The following is a 19,278-nucleotide window of genomic DNA, read 5'->3' on the forward strand; positions in this document are numbered from 1 at the left end:
GTACATGGATACATAGGCTTTTATGGAGTTTAGGAGCTTTCGCAAAAAAATGCCAAAAGCTCCTAAACTCGAGTTTAGGAGCTACTCGTGTACATGAAGCCTTACTGAACTTTTATATGTTTTATCTTCCCAAATAAAAATATCTCACTCTTCACATTCACACATTATTCATGTCATCAGTTTTAGGCAGCATCTATATTGGCCCAACTATGATGTCACTATTATCGCCAACACTTCCCTTATATAGCTGATGACATGTGTCAATGAGCAGTGCCATTAGGATTGATTGTGTGCACCGGGTCCATTGGGCCTTTAATTTTGGCGAGTCAGCATACGGCAGGCATTGACAGTAGATTTACAATGAGGGACATTTTTGGGGGATTTTTTTTTTATTACAGGACTTGCCAAATATCTGGAAAAACATTATTTCCATGTTACACTCATGTGAATAAGTAGGAACAATATATACCTCTTACGTATTCATGTAGGGAACGAAATCAAGGGTTCTCTTATTTTTTAAAGAGCTTCCAGTTTCTAAGTCTTCTGCCCGCAGACCCCCTCAACCACTGGATATGGTTGTGGGAAAGAGACCCTTGTCCTCATCAACATGGGGACAAGGTGCTTTGCCAGGGAGATCCCATATGACAAGCTAACCCCATCTTGAGGGCATGTGGTCTAGTATGGTTTAGGAGGTGGGGTGCACACATGCTCATTCCCCTCTTTCCTGGACAGCCAAGCTGCATGCTCAGATTTATAGATACATCCTCACAGCACTATACAGTACATATGTGAAACAAATATAAACAACACGTAAACCCATAAAATAAATAAGTCTGATTGGTGTCAAGTCTATGCACAATTCACACTATACACTCCAATGGCTTTCTTGCTTGTCCTCTGTGACATGGCTAGTGCACAGCATCAATAAAGTGACTTTGTGCTCATAATTGCTCCATGCCCCCTCAAATATTCCTGTATTCACAAGAAGGATTGGACCCCCTACACACAGTATGACCGTCAAAAGCGCTTTAGCTCTTATAGAGCAGCTTTCCTCTTTACTCCTCTCCTTTTACTCCTTCAAACTCCTCTCTCCACATCCATAAGTTCCACCGCTTGTGAATATGCAAGTATGCTGACACCACTCAGGCAGTGATATGGACCAAAGACGGAAGAATGTATGCTCAGATTAAGGGTCTCGTATGTATTCTTGCTGTAGAACAGGGGTATCAAACTGGCGGCCCTCCAGCAGTCGCAAAACTACAATTCATGCTTCTACCTTTAGAAGTCATGTTTGTAACTGTCAATCTTGCAATGCCTCATGGGACTTGTAGTTTGGCAACAGCTGGAGGGCCACTAGTTTGACACCTGTGCAGTAGGATGTGCTACAGGAAAAGTGACATTTACGAATAAAAAAAATTATGCAGTTTTATTGCTGACTTCTTTAAAAAAATAAATATAATACACTGGGGGACCATTGCTATTTTCTTGATAACCCCTTGCCTATTAGCCCAGAATGTGAGCATTTTGGATTTCACAGATTTAGCTCCCATTGATTTTAGTAGAGTTCAAGTTCAATATCAGGGGCGGACTGACAACTCATGGGGCTCCCGGGCAATAGGGGATCATGGGGCCCCTGTGTCCTTGCCCAAACTCAAAAAAGCCTATGAAAAAGGTACCAGGGGCATCTCATGGGGCCCCCAACTGACCCCGGGCCCTCGGACAGTGCCTGAGTTTCCAAATGGTCAGTCCGCCCCTGTTCAGTATCCAAACGTCTTTGAAGTTTGCCAAACCTTGCTCAAACCGAATCCAAGACAGTTTGGCTCAAACTAGTGATTTGCTACAAGAAATATTGGATTTTCCTTGGACAATGGTAACCATGATATGCAGAGGATGAATCTAACCACGGAGAGCAATAAAATGCTGACAAATATTCTAACCCTACTCCTCCTTGGATTTCTAGATAGATTGGCAGATGAATATAGATAGATGGATGGATAGATAGATAGATAGATAGATAGATACGCACATATCTATGTTATAAAGTCACAAACAGAAACTTAATGAATTTACAGTTAGCTCACAGTTACTAAATATAGTAAGAGCACAGTTGGGAAGATGTTTGGAATGCCATCTCAGCCATCATGAATTTGAGATTCCTTATAGTGAGTGATGTAAACCCATACATAAACAGGAGAAATAAGCAGAAGAAGAGGAGGCGGAGATAATACTGAACCCTCCTCATACCAGCAGCTATTTATTAACCAGCTTGTTCTGCCAGTTATATATATGAATACACCCAATCTGACATTTCATTGTCAGTCATAATGAATTGTAAAGTTTTAGCTCGTGGTTTGTTCCTGCTGGTGCTCGTTTCCCTACTGGCACAAAATGGTGAGTGTGTGTCCATCCTCCGCATTTATTTTTATGTACATACATGAACTGTGTTAGAAAAACTCCAGTTAGTGTCTAAGAGCTTACACTCAGTTTGATTGTGGGGTCAAACTGTTTGTGATCCCTATTAGTTTTAATATAACATTTAGATTACCATTACATACATTTGTTAACTACATAACTTCACATTATTAATCACCAACCATTGAACTGCCAAGCTGCCACTGTCATTGTTGTATCTGTAGTTATTGCTGACTATTTCTGTGTGGGGCTGAGGAGGAGAGGGAATTCTGTATATTTTTTTAGGAACAATATTCACTGTTAATATGTCATATTTCTGTTTGATGTGTGTCTTTAGCCATTTTTTTTATATAATATGAAAGCACTTAAACAGGTTTATATTGCTCTCGGTGCCCCCACTGGGGGGATTCTTCCACTTTATTTGTTCTACTGTCGATGAGACAGAAAGGAAAATCATCACCTAAATAGGAAGAGAAGGGAAATCTTCTGAAGGGTGAACTAGTTTTGGTTGCAACTAAAAAGTAATTTATATTCTCTTTGGAGAGATTTCTTCTCACTTCCTGTTGCATCTACAAGACAAGAGGTCCCCAACAGGACACATATAACAAAAATAGACTAGAAGTTGTTTAAAAATGTCCTACACTATCCAAAATTAAAAATAGAGAGATAGAAAATTAGGTTTGCTACTTCCAAGCCCAAAACCCAAAACCCTTGAAGGAGACTGGGTGCCAAACTCAAGGCAGGTGCTTGTCTTATGCCCCACTCAACCAATAGATAGAAAAGAAAGTAAGCTGGAATGTCTCAGTAAAATTCAAACTCTCATAACTTTATTGCTGCAGACAAACAGCCACAGAGTCCCTACCTGTGACCTCCTTTCACACGTTTCACCCAGAAGATAAAGCTCAAAAGAATAATCCTGGTATCTGTGTCAGAGCAGAGGGGGAGGTCTTAGGCAGGAATTCCTTGTCTGTCTGTCTGAAGCAATAAATTTATCAAACTTTGAATTTTACCAGCTAACTTTATCATAAAAAATTGTTTGAAAATAGATAGACCATAGATTGTTTTAAAAGGGGCCTAGATTTTTCCCTGAACGTGCAGAATATAACTGGCTACTAATATTTATAGGTAAAGTAGGGGGGGAAATAATTTCTTCCCCCCTCTGGAGAAAAGTCGACCATGCTTTTTTTTTTTTTTTGCATTCCTCTGGATCAACTGTGACTTGTGTCTTTTTTCCATCCAGATTAACTATGTAACTATGTAAGACTATATACACTTTGATTTAATGTTGTACTCTTGTATATTCTCACTGCCTAGTGTCTTCCCCAGAACTGTGAACAGTATTGGCTATGTAGATGTAAAAATTATAATAATAATCATTTATGCTATGTGGGCAGCACAGTGGCTAAATGGTTAGCACTTCCACCTGGCAGTTCTAGGGTCGTTGGTTCAAATCCCAGCCACGGCACCACCTGCCTGGAGTTTGCATGTTCTCCCTGTGCCTGCGTGGGTTTCCTCCGGGTACTCCGGTTTCCTCCCACACTCCAAAGACATGCTGGTAGGTTAATTGGATCCTGTCTAAATTGGCCCTAGCATGTGTATGTATGAATGTGAGTTAGGGACCTTAGATTGTACACCCATTGAGGATCAGGGACTGATGTGAATGTATAATATATATGTAAAAGTGCTGCGTAAATTGACGGCGCTATATAAGTACCTGAAATAATGCTAAGCCAAAGTACTTAATTGAAATATTTGAACAGCTTTATTAACTGATATACATTGAAAGTGTAGAATTCTTTAGCATATAACCACAAGAACTCTTCTATTGCACAGTACCTTTAATCTACTTTTATGATAAACCTAACAGAGTGCTTCATTGAACAAGTAAGACAATATCACAGGCAGAGAGACGTTGTAAAATGGTGTCTAGACTCAGTGGCTTCTGTGGGCCCCCACTTGTGCTACCACCAGGTCCACTAACGGTTAGTGAAAGTTGTAGTCTGGTACCGAGCCCAGCGGCTGAAACAATCAGCTTCTAGGTTTCCAATGCTTCTACAGAGTTAAATGCAGTTCATCTGCATTGTGTTACATCAGTAGTGTAGTCATTCTGAAGTCTGCCAAGGTGCTTTCTGTAAATACAGGAGCTCAGACAGAATTGTTTCTGCTCTGTCCAGCTCCCCCTACACTCACAGATTATTGCTATAGGGATCTATTGCAGGCATCAATAGATCACTGTTAGAAGTGATCTGCTGCGGAACAGTTGAGATTAGGTCTTAAAAAAAAATCTCTATCTCTGTCTGTCTATCTATCTATCTATCTATCTATCTATCTATCTATCTATCTATCTATCTACACCCAATGCATTTTATACATATATATATACAAAATACAAGGGTGTTACTAAACAGGTAGCTAATTATTTTCTCCTTTAAAGAATCATCAAGCTACTTCAGCATTCCTGCCCTTTTAGTCACTTACTTGCACTATGCAGTGGAAATGGTTTGTACTCAGGTCCTAGATGGCTTCCATATATACAGCACATGCAATACTAAAGAGGTGTAACCACATGTTATATCAGGGGCGGACTGACAACTCATGGGGCCCCCGGGCAATAGGGGATCATGGGGCCCCTGTGTCCTTGCCCAAACTCAAAAAAGCCTATGAAAAAGGTACCAGGGGCATCTCATGGGGCCCCCTACTGACCCCTTGCCCTCGGGCAGTGCCCGAGTTTCCAAATGGTCAGTCTGCCCCTGATATATATACATGCACAGTATATATACTTTTTCCCCCCCCTATGTGTAATGTAATGTCAAAAATGCTCACTTTTAGGCGATCTCTGAAAACCTATCTCTTCAGGGAAGCCTATCCTGCCCTCAGCTAATAATGAAATCTTCTACTCTTCCTACCAGTCCATCCCCCACAGTTATTACCTTTTGTACCACTAGCCCCTCCCTCCTAGATTGTAAGCTCCAAGGAGCAGGGCCCTCCTTTCCCTCTTGTATTGAACTGTATTGTTGCTGTATGGTCCCCCGTTATATTGTAAAGCGCTGAGCAAACTGTTGGTGCTATATAAATCCTGTATTATAATAATAATAATAATAAAAAAAAGGTAATAAAGCTCTAGTAAAGTGCAGAACCATGACGTTGCTGAAATGAAAAAAAAAAAATGCTCAGGGTCACAAGTGGATTCAGGAAACAAAAGTCCTGGAGACTACAGTGGTTTAAAAATTGTGTTTGCGTAAAAAAATATGTATAATATGTTATAACTTTCCCATTGCGTTACTTAACTATTGCTGGTAAATGCTATACTAATTTGATTATTAATTATATCATTTATTTTCTTTTTCATTCTAACAGCACTTGCCGCTGGTAAGTATATTTACAAATATTTTGACTCTCAAAAGAATGTGGGGCAATTAACAGAATACAATAATAAAATAAGGGGATAATTAAAGTAGAACATAAGTCAAAAATATGTTGTATTATTTATCTATTTTTAGTTTTAGATAGAAGATGGAATAATGTATGTTAGAACTTAAGTTAGATGTTTATTGCTGTCTGTGTCCCCACTGGGGAGTTTTCTCCTCACTTCCTGTGGTGTCATAAAAACAGAAAGTTAGAGGCATTCCTTCAATATTGATCCAATAAGGGAATTTTAACTAGTAGAATGGAATGGGGAATCATTAGGACCTCTGTCTGATTTTTGTTGCTGATTGGGCTTATGGCAAGGAGATTTATTTACTTCCTGATGTGTTACCGGGGCAGGAAATGGTGTGAAATCTTCCCAGGAAGGACACAGAACTAAAATCCTGAGTTAATGATTTAAGTATCATGATTCAGTCATTAAAAAACTTTTTGTAGCTGTTGCCTAAAACCATAGGCAAGAGGAAATTAGAAAATCATTTAGTGTCTGAGTCTTATTCAGGCAGAAAGTAAATGAGGTTCCACTATTTAAATATCCATGTTCTGGTGCATAATTAAAGAATCATGAAGAATACCCACCTGCCGTTGAAATGAGCAATGTCCATGGTTGTATAAATGAGCCCCAGGGGTCACAGTCTGCCAGAATGATATGTCCACCCCTCCTGCCCTTCACGGTGTTAATCTGCCACAAGAGTGGTACTCGCAAGGTTAGCTGGACAGCCAAAGCAGAGAATCTGAGAAGAGCTTCCTTTGTCAGAAGGGCAAAAAGTGATGAGAAGTTAGATCTTCAAGTGCACTAACAGCTTCACTTAACAACGTGTATATGTTTCTTTTTATTGTTGTTTATATGTGCAACATTTAAATATATTTTCTGTCCTCTAGATAATAACTCTATGACTGCAGCTGAAATTGCAATTCTTGTTATGAGTGCTGTTATCACAGGCGTGGCTCTCCTATTTTTCTTAAGTTCAGTAAGTAAATCCACATTATTACACCTAATGCCCATCTGAAGAATGAAACATCAGGATGTTTATTGATTGTCTTGTCTACTCTATTTGGTGATATCATAGTAGCTGAAAGTTTAAGTCTATGTAAAGCCAAAACTTAACTTTTAAAAGACAAGTATGAGTTGACAACAACAACAAAAGAAGTATACTCACCTAGGTGGATGCAGCATTGATCCAATGCTGCATCTGTCCCCCACCAGCTCTAAGACTTAGAACTAAGCAATCAAACACCGTTGATCTCTCAGTTTGCAGTATTCTGTGAGCAGAGGGCTGGTGACTGTCAGTCACCGGCTCTCTGCTCTGCCCTTCCAGCACTCACTAAGGCACTGAGCTGTGGACGGGACAGGAGGGGCTGGCTCAGTATTGCTGAGTGGTTGAGCCAGGTGCTGGTCCAGGCTTTTGGGTGGCTCTCGTCCTAATGTTCGGGATCTTTTCAGAGCCTGCAGTGGCTCCTGACATCAGCCAACAGTGAGCTTTATCCTGCTGTTGGCTTAAAACAGGTCACATGAGTGCAGAATGAACTGTATTCCTCTGATCCCCAAGAGAAGTATAGCCATAATAGCTTTTGCCAACTTTTTTCCTTTAATTTTGGATAGAATAGGGAAGGGTTAAAACCATTTTACTCATGTCCCATTAAGAAGATTTACCATTACCTACTGTCCAGTAGACACATGAGGGAGAAAATCTCTGCATAGTGAAGAAAGTGTTGTCTACATTGGGACATTATATTCCTGTCTTGACAAATTTTAGAATTTCCCTCACTTGCCATATTAGTTAAAATGGTTACTAGAATTCCTAAGAATCTCCAAAGTTAGAACACAACAAAAATAAATCGCTCTTTTATGCAAAGCCAACAAAAAAAACATAAAAAAGCTTGGCCGAGAAATATTTTAACTGTGCCAATTTCTAATGGTTTATAAATTAGGGTTTCTCAACCAGGTTTCCATGGAACCCTAAGGCTTCTCTAGAGCTTGTTAGGGGTTCCTTGAGCATTGAGCAATTTCTGCCTCTCAGATTTGTTCCCACTGACACCATTGATCCTTTTAGCTATCTGTAAGGGGGGTAATTCTTCCCAATGACCACAAGTGTAAGGAGAATTTTCTCCAATGACCATCACACTAATGTATCATGAGTTGGAAATATAGTAATTTTTAGCAACTGGAAAAGTTATCTCAAGGATTCCTTTGTGTTGAAAAGGCTGAGAAAGTCTGATCTTAATGAATGCTGCCTCCTGCAGCTCCTCAAGGGCTTTGAGGGAATCTGCCACAAAAGATGTTAGCTGTCTGAGCTGAGTCTCCTATCCAGTGCTAAAGGCTGCCAGGCTTATTGGGTGTAAAGCTCCACAGGTTTGCTTTGTCTCCACACAGGGACTGCAATTAGGAGCCTCCAGAGGTAGATGGGAGCTTCGGCAGTGATGGGTAACAGTCTTTCAATACTATAATATAGTGGACCTATATGTTAAATCTATATAAAAAGTAGATCTATGGTCACAGTACACATTTTCATTTTATAGAAAAGTCATTGCATTGGCAATACCAGCAATAGTTATTTTTGTCAATCCAATATAAGCTTACCCGAAAAATCTCCTTTACTGTTGTCAGTGCTGCTTGATTTCTTGCTATCCTATTCCATGGCTTCTTGAATTCCCTGCATGCTTTGCAGCTTTTCCTCTGCTGCTTACTTTTGATTTCTAAGGACTACTTATCCAATGGTACCTTGCTGCCTGCAAGCTGTGATGAAATAAATGAAACACATTATGGCAATTAATATATATTTTTACATTTTGACCATAGATGTGCTATACATATAGGTCCACTATAAATCTATGGCTAGCTGGGATGGGTAAGTAGTTATAGGAGTTCTGGGATATGGATATTTCTCCTTTAGTTACATGATTTTTTACAAAGAGAAGGATCAAGCAATATGAATGCTGATCATTTCGTTCAACAGGGATCATAAGTGCAAATATCTAGTCTTTTTTTGGGAGCAGCATTAGAGAGTCAGAAACAACATTTTCTACAGGGGAATTAAATATTGAGGTCTTTGTATTACTCATTATCTATCCCAGAAAGACTGTTAATATACCATTATGTGAATACGGAAGTAATGGTATGCATTAAAGCACACCTCCAGGATTTATTTCTTTGCTCAGTCTCCTTTGTACCCCTTTCTGTTAAGAAGTGCTGTGCTCTATTTCCTCTGCAAACTGCCAGTCCTTTTCCTGGTTGAATGATGCCGGAGTCATTCAACCCACTTCCTGTGAGTTTTGGCTGTCAAAGACACACCCCATGGGGGTGTGCCATCACATTAGCCTGGGCATACAGTGGAATCCTGCATAGAACATAATTCCCACTCCACAATGTACTGTTCTATGTAGTGGTCAGGATAACCCACTGCTGACAACAGAGAAGAGGAAGAACATTAGGACATCACCAGCCAGAAGGCAACTGGAATATGTATACTATGGTGGTGGGCTTTACATCATATCATACCATCCATGTAATATTTTTATCCAATGCCCTTGCTTTTTTTTTTGTTTGTATTTAGATTATATTCTACTCGCGTTCGGGTTGATGTCCATGTGAAAGAAATGGACCTCCAATTTTCAGACCTCATTTACATGTGGCAACCTGGGAAAAGCTGGCTTCCTGTCAAAAATATTTTGCACACTTACTATCATTGTTGTTCCTGAAGTACCAACAGCATCCCACACAACCTAATCAGCTTCTTCTGTTAAATAATTCATATTTATTTTTTGTAGTTGAGCCTTGTACTCTGAGTGGTTACACAACATTTGTTCCATCTTGGCTCTAAAAGAATTGACTGATTGTCTGATGTTTTATAAAGAGACTCTTTAGCCGCAAGAAATGTATTTGTATTTATTTCTGGAAAACAAAAATCTAATATCTAATAAAATACTTTAAAAATTAATCTGCCTTATATTGCACAATCCAATGAACCTGAGCCCAGATGACTTGCACTGACGCATTTACATATTCTAAGCGAGCAGTAAAAGAATGTTAAAACATGCCCTCCATCTTCTCTAACTATAAGTACTATGATGAAATTAATATCCAAAATTCATAGAGATAGTGGCTATAATTATGAGAACAGAACTTTGGCAGGCCACCATCCCTCAAATGTAAACAATCAAAATGTGTTTCTAAACTCTTAGAAATCAACTAAAACCAAACTCTAAAGTCTGATCCCTGCCATTGGTTGGAAAGATTTTTTGAGTGCTCAGTTAACCTAGGATGCAGAGGTAAGGCATGGTGATGTCACCCTCACTTCCCAGAAGCAGGGGCTAAAGTAAGTACTTTTTTTCTTTTTTTGAGTGAAAGCTTTTACACTTGTAAAAGTGATTTTACTTTGGGGTAGGTGAGGCTTAAACCATGGAAGTTATACTTCTACTTCACAAAAATTTGTGAAAAAACAACCTACAGTACCTAGATGACATTCAGTAAGAGTTTGACATTAGTTTTAAGAGACCTGTCAGTGCCTAAAAGCCCTGCAATAGTTTCCCAAAAGCCCCCTTTTTTGCCCTTCTAAGCCAGTTGACCAAGGTTCAAAGGCCAGGCAGTGCATTACGGTTGCTAAGGTGAATTGCCACCTTTGTTCACTTGGTCCACGAATCTCAAATATGCAAGATTTGCCACAAACCCATGCCTCATTCCTAGTTGTTATCAGTAGAGGATTTAAAGTTGTCTGCGCTGAGGGATTAAACATTGTTATCACCAAAGAGTCTGAGGCTGCAATCACTGGTGCAATTGTGGTTGTTGTCATTGGGAGATTTCAGTTTGTTGTCATTGAAGTATTGGGAGTTCTTGTCATTGTGAGATTTGAGGCTGTTGTCACTGGAGTATTTGAGTTTGTTGTCATCGAAGGAATTAAGGTTGTTGTCAGTGACTGGGGGTTTTGAGGCTTTTGCCATTAGAGGATTTGAAGTTGTTGTCACCGGGTGGTCTTTGGTTGTTGTCAATGAAGGATCTGTTGTTGTCATTGGGAGATTTGAGGTTGTTATCAATAGGAGATTGAAGCTGATTACACTGGGGAATTTGAGGTTGCTGACATTGGGCTTTTTGAGTTTGTTGTCATTGGATGATTTGAGGTTGTTGTCACAAAGAGATCTAAGGCTGTTGTTTCCACAAGAAATATTTGAAGTCTTTGAGGGTCAAATTGCGATTTGAACATTTTGTGCAGGAGTATTTGTCCCAAAATAAAGAAATAAATATTTAAAAAAACTTTCTTAGCAAATGTCATTATACATTTTAAAACATTAACAACTCACTCACAGTTGTGAATATAACCATTAGGATATGTGTTTTTGGTATAGTGTAAGCTGTTCCAAAAATCCTTTTGTTAAATATTTAATTTCTTTATTGTATAAACCAGGGGTCTCTAAACAAAGGGCCAGTTTACTGTCATTCAGTTTTTAGGGGGGCCAGACTTGGGCCATTGGGAGTAGAAAAGGTCTCAATGCGAGTGGGAAAAAGATGTCCCATCTTTGATGTCAGTGGAAGGAATAGTGCCCCATCGTTTGTGTTATTGGGAGGAATTGTGCCCTATTGTTTGTGTCATTGGGAAGAATTGTGCCCCCTCATTGGTGTCATTAGGTCCCATAGTTGGTATCATTGGGAGAAATTGTGCCCCTTCATTGGTGTCAGCAGGGGGAATTTTGCCCCATTGTTGGTATCAGTGGATGAAATAGTGCCCCAGTGGCCAGATAAAAGCAAGCAAAGGGCCGCATCTGGCCCCAGGGTTGCAGTTTGGAGACCACTGGTATAAACCAATACAGTGATACTTTTGTATACTGTATAAATGTTGATTGCTGGGTGTCTGATTTTTACTTGATAGAGTAGTAAAGGGTTAGAACCCTGGTGAAGTTTTGATCCCTGTTGAGGAAACATGCCAACTATATTGCTTTCATTGGGATAGGTAATGTTAGGAAATCAAACATTTTTATGATTACCACATTTACAGCAGCAGAAAGGGTAAAATGTTCCCATGCGGACACCTATTTCATAGACAACTATGTGTGTCATATTTTCTCTCTTCTCTCTCTTTTCTTTGGCTGCCTGTTGCGCTTAGAAAAGAAGTAAAGTAAAATCTCCCCAATGAGATACAGAGAAAAAAAATGAAATCCTGAGAGGTTTTATTCATTTCCTACTTTATCCAAAACAACAAAACGAAATGTCTATAGATTCAAAATAAACTAAGGAACCTATTTATAGAATTTGCTTTATGTTTCATAGTCCCTTTCAATGATCTCTAATGTATCTATTTTTCCTGTAAATATCAAAATTTGGACAAAGAAAATTATGATACAATGTGGAAATTGTTAAAAAATAAGTATGAAATGTCATCAGTAAAATAAATAAGTGTAAATAAAAATATGATATCTTGATGATGGACTGTTTATATTTCCTTTGCTTAAGAAAAACTTTATTTTCCTGATTTCAAAAGAGCAATAAAGACTGTCCACTTTTACAGGTTGATGGCTAGTGATCCTGGGCTCTTTGTATTGCAATATGAATTAGTTTAGCTACTTGTATTTGGCTTATAATTAGGACTGGTTCACCCAATCATGTTTGCAAATCAATGTGGTTTTTACACGCAGCTATAACAATGCATTAGGTGCGTTGTCCTACATTTTGATACATTTTTTAGCACAAGCAAGTGACGTGGTCAGTGCAGGTTTAGTGGTGTTCCATTCGAGGTAGATTTGGTGAACAGTCCTGAAATTTGGATACTAAACCCAAAACAATGCATTAGGTGTGTTGTCCTACATTTTGATACATTTCCTAGCACAGGCAAGTGACATGGTGGTCAGTGGAGGTTTAGTGTTGTTTAGTTTGAGGCAGATTTGGTGAACAGTCCTGAAATTTGGATGCTAAACCCAAACCCCATTAAAGTAAATTGGAGCCAAATGTTAAAAAATAGTAACAGCCATTTTCTAGCCTGATAGGCAGGGGATTGTCAAATAAATACAATGGGGGGTCGTGCATTGCACCGGGGAACATGTACCAAAGCAAATACATTTTTAAATATTCCCTTTGGTAGGGAACAGCAATTTTAATAATGCCTGAAAGTCAAATTAAAAATGCAAAAATCCATTAAAAAACATCCCAGCCTTCTGTTCTGGAAATTTTATAGATAGGCAACTCCTATCCTCATATTGATTAGTGGTTTCAAATTAATAATAACTACTGCAGTAGGGAACAGGCACAAAAAGATACACTCAGCATCATTCCAAATAACTGTTCTGTTTATTTGGCGCAATTGACGTTTTTTTTTACACACATGATTATGTAGGTATCAAATTAATATTACAATTATACTTTTATGGTAACAAGGGGCGTTACATGGGCAGGATAATTTCTAATCAGGACTTGAAGGAATGCAGCCATGTAATGAAAACATTATTAGTGCCGTGTGCGCAATGAGTGCAGTGTGCAAATAAATAGGCAAAGCATACAAAATAAATTACAATTTTATACAGAATTTACAATTTCCTTTACAGTCTCCTCTCTTTTGATCAATATTTTACATTTTGATCACAGACCACACCTACTATCACCTTTAACCTGGAACATCTTTACAATTAAGTGGACCTAGCCCGGCCTATGAGGCAAACTGCAATGGGGAGAATTTAATAGCTGACGGCAACTATATTTTTACATAATTACCTTTCATTGTAACTAAAACTTACATAAAAAACAAATGATTGATAAAAAATATTTACAGAGCGATTGGCTGTACACTCAGATTTTGTGGCCAGAAAGGCCTTGTAAGTTAATTGTGGACATGCTGACTTAAACACAGACAATTCCACATAAAATGGAAGACATATAAAAGAGAATATGACTTCAACATGGCTGAACTACTTTTCAAATCACATTATTTTTTTATCCCTCACAGTTAAAGCATTTAAATAAATGATATCCTAGACTGCTATTCCAAATGGGAAACAAATCAAACACAGAGATAATTTAATTTAGTAATTTTTTGTGGAGTATGCTGTGGATCCAGGTGACTTTTCCTTCAAGTTTTGTAAACTGTACATGAAATAGATTCAGTATTGTGTCTCCAAACACACACTAGTTTACTAAATCCTTCCAAACTGTTAGGATCTGGAATTTGGGGATAAAACACATAAATGAGTTTGTCAAAAACCTTAAAAGATCAGCAACATTCTCTACGAGATCTGAGTGGAGGGCTTCAGCTGCTAAGAAAAATTTCAGCAAATGAGCAACACACTTCCTAACAAAATATCATAGGGGGAGAGTTCATATATCACCTTAGGAGCTTCATATAAAATACGAGGTGGTATCAAAAAGTTTAAAAACTAGTTTTGTAACACTTCAACAGATGGCAGCGCAAGGCTGTACTCGCAGTCACAGGGAGCATGGACCTTAATAAGTCAGTGTGCCAAAAATATCATCCTGTGTACATTGGGTGATGTGCAACTGGCGCTATTCTGAACACGTGTGTTACCATGTCTGCTATTACATCGTGGACAGCAAGTTAGAACACAGAGCAAACGTGAAATTCTGCATGAAACTGGGCAAATCTGTCACAGTGACATCTGACAAGTTTACGGCGATGCTGCAATGAGTCATTCAAGGTGTTTTGAGTGGCAAGCATGCTTCAAAAGTGGAAGAACATCACCGGAAGACGGCGAGATATCAGGAAGATCTTCAACGAGCTCAGCCCCTGAAAATGTCAAAACCATTAGGCAACTTATGTATGATGATTGCCGCCATTGTGGGTGTATCATATAGAACAGTCCAGGCAATCCTCCCATGTGATTTGAACATGCTCTTTGTTTTAACTTGCTATCCATGATGAAATAGCAGACATGGTAACGCACATGGTCAGAATAGCATCAGTTGCACAGCTCTCCCATAAAATGATTTCCTTTGTTACTTTCTCTAGCTTCTGGGACTCTGTATTTACAAACTACTTTGGATAACTCTTTTTACTATGGCCTTTGCAGCAACATTTTCTACTGGCCAAACTTCTGGCCATTCAGAAAAACATGTCCATACAGACAAGTGCATACTCGTAAGATCCTGACTTGGGCATCTGGGTATATCTTTTTGTAATTTCTTGAAGGGATGTTCAGTTTTTGGTAACACCTTTGGTAAAGGTAAAACAAGAAGCGGTATATTGAAAAACAACTGTAGTAAACTCTGATGCTGTCCCATGTCCATTTACTAAGGCAGCCATAACTGCTTTTGTCTGATGACACGGTCCATGTGTCAAGCAAAAGAGTGGCTGGCTGGCTTCTAAATCTCTACTATCTATATAAATGTATACTCTTGATAGCTCGCAGGCTTTGTTAAAGCACACAGCTCTGCCTCTTGCGCTGGGGAAGAAGGTCCTTTCACATGGATGTTCTGATTGGGTTTGTCTGCCTGTTTTGCAGGCGGACCCAATTGGAGCCTCCATTCTCCTCTACAGAGCAGTGGGTATAAATGGATGTGTCCGCTTACACCCGCTGACATCCGATCCGCAAAAAAAAAGACAAATGGGGATTCAATTCCCCTTCCGTCCATCGGATCAGTTTGGATGGAAACGAACAGGTGATCTGTTTCCATCCGACCTCTCATTGAGGACAATGAGTTGCTCTGTGTCCGCTCTGCAGCAACGGAGCGGACAAAGACCTGTTATCCATTTGCTCAGCGGGGATCAGAAGAGAGATCTCCCGCTGAGAAAGTGGATACTCTAATCAGGTCCTCTCCGTGTGAAAGGACCCTAAATACAGAACGTTCTTCTGGGTGATAACTGAATATTCAGTATGGGTCTTGTCATCCTTGGTATAAAAACCGTGATCAAATCTACAAAAAAAAAAAAAAATATCTGGGTCTTCAAGGATTGTGTCAACTCATGTGGTTTTTATTGGTCTCCGGCCTCCTCCAATACAGGCAATAAGGGCCTCCTCCAATACAGGCAATAAGGTGGCCTAGTTCAATGGTACATATTCTTCATTGTTAGCTTTGTACATAAATAACAATACAAATTCATATTTTGTGAACCTTGCATTAGACACATATTTAGTTGGACTGTTTGCAATAATTCCTGGACAGAATGTGGGACCATTAAAGTTAAATATTTGACCAAAATAATGTCTGTAACTTTATCTAGTAGCACCTTACATGCAAAAATACCAACCCTACTCCTGCAGGAATGAGATGAGCAAGGACCAACTCATTCACACAAAAAATATATATAGTAAATGCTTTATTTACTATTATTACTTTTTACTAATGTAAATCCATCTGACAATGCCAAAGGAAAAAAAAAAACACGCTGACTGACAGACATTTCCGATCCTCACTTGCTGTGAATGACAGCTCCGGTCCCCACTACTAAATTTTAACAAAGGGGCATGGTGTATCCAATGATGTCATTAACCAAATATGACCATGGCAATTCCCCAGCAAATGAATGGGGGCCAGGTGATATCATTAGCTAATAAGGATGTGATGGGTACCCTACATGGCCAAGCAAACAAAAGTTCTTTTAATTGCTAAAGGTAATTTTTCCAGGAAGCACTGATATAACACTGTATTTGAAGCTTTTCTTTTTTTTTAGCATACAGACAGCACATAAAAACTTGGCAATTAATCAGATCCATGGTCACCATCTATGAGGATAATTGGGGAGTAAAAATGTATAATCTGGTTGTCTTGGAGCAATGATGACCATTGTTGTGTCAGATGAATGAAGGCTAAAGGCTCCTGAGCTAGTTTCCCTTATGTCAGTGTGTCAATGGATGTCTTTTGTTACTACTTTTCCAAGTGTTACTCTGCCAATGTATTTTGTACTAAAGCATTGTTATAAGATAGTCACAGATTTTGCTATGAACACTATCAGTGCTTTGATCCACATTTTCAATTTGGCTAGACTTCATAACTTTACTTTTGCTGTGTCTCAGTGACACAAATAATCTTGGCGGCTACCTGGCCAGGTTCTTCCTGTATACATATAAGTGGATTTATTCCAATTCCAAGGTGTGTCTCTATAGCTCATGAGTCATTTTCTTGTTAGCCTTCTGTGCCTTATATGGGAAATTATACCCAATATATTAAAGCACTGCCCCAGCTAAAACAATTTCTTGTCCCGATGTGTCACTAACATAGGAAGAAAGAGGAAATATCACCAGTGAGGTTGCATTTAAAACCTGATAGAGGTTCTCAACCTTCCCTAGTCAATCCAAGGAGCAGAGATTGGACTGGGGCACTTTGAAAACTGCCCATCACTGATCCCTTAACTGTTATAAGCTACCTTTTAGGCCAAATAGGAATGCATGGGAGGTGGGAAGGGACAGGCAAAGAAAACTTTACTGTAGAATGCTCAAGGGATGCAGCATCCAGGCTCAGTAAGTAGGGCACTCCACATAAGCAGACTAACTATGGGTTCAGAGCCATTTCCCTATACTCACAGGGTACCGTGTCCCAGGATCCCTCAACAGGGAGTTTTACTGCAATACTTGACTCAGATGCTCAGTTCTTAGTTGCTGGATCTTGCCTTCCTGGACTTTCAGGACAGGATCCTCGCTCAACTCCTCTGGAGTCACACCTACACATGTATCACCAAGTGCACATGTGCTTCACCTCACCTCATTCTGGCTTTCATTCCCCCATACGTATATTATCCATGCTCAGCTCCAGTCTTTTTCTCAGATAGTACACCACAACCAGTGGGGATAGACTGAAAAAATATAAGGAAACTCTTAAAGCATAACCACTTTCAAAAACTTCAAGCAGGCATGCTCTTTATGGCAGAAGAGACATTTCATGTAAGTTCTGCAATAAAAGAAATTTACCTGCCTACTTGTAAACTTTTTTTGGAAGTTACACTGAGCTGTACAAGTGCAACTTGATTTGCATTTCGGCACAGCGCCTGCATGCCGGGATAACTCCACACCTAGACATGGGCAGGAGTGACATCATCCAACATTGGCCAATGAGGAGAGCCGCAGCCTGGCAGTTGCACGCTGCAAGAGCAGTTGCTCCAGAGTTTAGCAAATGAGGTGAAGCTTCACTCTGAAAAGAATACCCAATCACATGCAAGGAAAATAAAAAAAACAAACAAAAAAACATTTTTGCTTGCACATGATTGGATGATGAATGTCAGCAGGGCGTCTGCTCATTTAGCAAGCTCTGGAGCATCTGCTCTTGCAAAGTCCAGCCTATTTGCCTTTAGTAAATCAACCCAAGTATTTTCAGCTTCATTTAGGATAGGGTGATGTTCCTCTTTCATATACTAGCGTCTTCTATTTCACAAACAAAGGATTTCCCAGCAACACTTACAAGCCAGCCTGCAAAACAACCAATTTGGTCTTGTCTAGCAGTTTGCTAGAAAAACAGAGGGTTTTGTTTGCACAGATTTGCAAATACATGTGTAAGCCACAGTCCTGAGTCAAGGGTCCTATGTTTACTGTGGACCTAACTAAAATTTCCATAGCTTCCATAGTAGGAGCACATGCATCAATGGATAGTTTAAGGGTAGGTATCCCTGGAGTACCACATCCCTTCTAAAAAAGGTACAGGGACGCTCGTGATGCCCAGCTATACCAAAATGACAGCAAAGGCAACCAGTGCATCCCTGCATCCAAGTTAGCCAACTACACCGACAACAACCTTCTTGACCCTTTACAGTCTGACTTTTGCTCACTCCACTCCACTGAAACTGCTCTACTAAAACTCACTAATGATCTACTAACAGCTAAAACCAATGGCCACTACTCCATACTCTTACTCTCTGCAGCTTTTGATACGGTTGACCATCCCCTCCTCCTCAAAAAACTCCACTCTCTTGGCCTCAGAGACTCTACTCTCTCCTGGTTCTCCTCCTACCTATCGCAGCACTCCTTCAGCGTTACCTATAACGCTGCCTCCTCCTCTTCACTCCCTCTTTCTGTAGGGGTCCCTCAAGGTTCTGTCCTTGGACCCCTTCTCTTCTCCATCTACACCTCCTCCCTTGGTCACTTGATAAACTCCCATGGCTTTAAGTACCATCTCTATGCTGATGACACACAAATCTATCTTTCTACTCCTCACCTCACCCCTTCAGTCTCCTCTTGCATTACTAACCTACTAAGCGACATATCGGCATGGATGTCTCTCCACTTCCTCAAACTCAATCTTTATAAAACTGAGCTCTTAGTATGCACCCCAGCCCGTGCCCCCTCCCCTGACTTCTCCATCAAGATCAATAACACAATCATCATTCCCTCCCCTCATGCCAGGGTACTAGGTGTAATCCTAGACTCCCATCTGTCCTTTCATCCTCAAATCTAATGACTGTCCAAAACTTGTAGACTTCACCTCCGCAACATCTCCAAGATACGCCCATTATTAACCACGGAAACCACTAAGCAACCTATTCACTCCCTTGTTATATCTAGCCTTGACTATTGTAACTCCCT

The 19,278-nt window shown here is 39.7% G+C and overlaps 1 long non-coding RNA gene across 1 annotated transcript; it reads left to right on the forward strand.

The window, feature by feature from the left end:
• Nucleotides 1-2,282: 2,282 nt before the first annotated feature.
• Nucleotides 2,283-9,773, forward strand: LOC149460328 (uncharacterized). The gene is made up of 4 exons (XR_016313094.1): nt 2,283-2,391; nt 5,770-5,781; nt 6,718-6,806; nt 9,390-9,773. It is a non-coding gene; the product is annotated as an uncharacterized LOC149460328 (long non-coding RNA).
• The last annotated feature ends 9,505 nt before the right edge of the window (nt 9,774-19,278 follow it).

Source organism: Staurois parvus, unplaced genomic scaffold (assembly GCF_062004578.1).
Source record: "Staurois parvus isolate SC_StPar_1 unplaced genomic scaffold, SC_StPar_1.0 ptg000232l, whole genome shotgun sequence".
Lineage (NCBI taxonomy): Eukaryota > Metazoa > Chordata > Amphibia > Anura > Ranidae > Staurois > Staurois parvus.